This window comes from Etheostoma spectabile, chromosome 8 (genome assembly GCF_008692095.1).
Source record: "Etheostoma spectabile isolate EspeVRDwgs_2016 chromosome 8, UIUC_Espe_1.0, whole genome shotgun sequence".
Classification (NCBI taxonomy): domain Eukaryota; kingdom Metazoa; phylum Chordata; class Actinopteri; order Perciformes; family Percidae; genus Etheostoma; species Etheostoma spectabile.
The window spans coordinates 27,945,847-27,946,976 of record NC_045740.1 but is presented as its reverse complement, the minus strand read 5'-3'; the positions used below and the strand labels follow the sequence as shown (position 1 = coordinate 27,946,976).

Sequence of the window (1,130 nt, the reverse complement as noted above, 5' to 3'; positions counted from 1 at the left end):
CAGTATCAACGTTCTGTCCCCCCCCTCCCCCCCAGTCATCTGCACAGTCTCCCAGAATTTTCTTCCCTTTACATTAATTCTACAGTCTCTTTTAATTTAATTTTGACATCACATCAAAATGACATCACGTTACTTTAATGCAGCCTTTTAAACCCAGAATCACTTACCATATTACGATATCCAAAATCTAATCCGATATCTAGTCTCATATCATGATATTGATATAATATTGATGCACTGCCCAGCCCTAGCCTGCAGTTCTTCCTTGCATCCAAGCGTGTCCCTGTCACGTCAAATGACGCCGCTGGATGCAACAACACATTTTTGCAGCTGCAATCTTAGCTTTCCCGATCAATACAGCTCGCACTGAGGAATTTATTGCTTCAATCGTCTACATTTGCCATCAGCATCGATTGGAGAGCCACATAAAAGGTGGCAAATGTTCCCTTTAAAGGTAGCAACCGTTATCTGTGAGAAGTCCTAATTTGCTCTTCAGTAGTAGCTACACTTCAAAAGTCACCACGCTGGCAACAAATTGAGCCGGGCGCTCTTAACGTGTTCAAGTAGTGTTTACTAGGAGAGTCTGAAACATCTTAAAAGAAGAAGCAATTATCTGTGTCTGATCAGTAATGGATTTAGTAATGGGATTAAATCATTTTGGGCACTGTGCACTGTGTGTGTACTTGCCACATGCGAAGGCGTTTTCCCATTTCGCACAGGGTGACACAGACACATGACACATGGTGCGGTTTACTAACTGAACATCATCTGAAGAACTACACAGGAAAGATCAAACGGGGGGGGATTATTTTCCCTTTCTGTGCTCCAGGTTTTCTGCCTTTTCTTGTTCCTTATTTTTTACCCCCTTTTTCATCCCTCACACCCCACAGCTGATCTCTCCCACCTCCTCTCTCTAGGTTATTTGTCTTCTCCCTATCACAGTGCTCCTGCCCTCCTTTTGATTTTCTCCTCAATTTTCTTTCTCCCTCATCACACCCTTCTTCCCCCTCCACCCACGCTCTGTGTCCTCTCTTCTGTTTTTTTCTCTGTGACGTCGTTGCTCTTCCTACTGCATTATTTCCACCACTCTTTCTCTCTACAACCACCCACCCACGCACCCATCTCCATCC

General features: G+C 44.2%; 1 protein-coding gene across 15 annotated transcripts in view; it reads left to right on the top strand.

The window, feature by feature from the left end:
* mical3a (microtubule associated monooxygenase, calponin and LIM domain containing 3a) overlaps positions 1 to 1,130 on the top strand; it is a 192,945-nt gene that overhangs the window by 183,400 nt on the left and 8,415 nt on the right. The gene's annotated exons all lie outside the window — the stretch shown is intronic.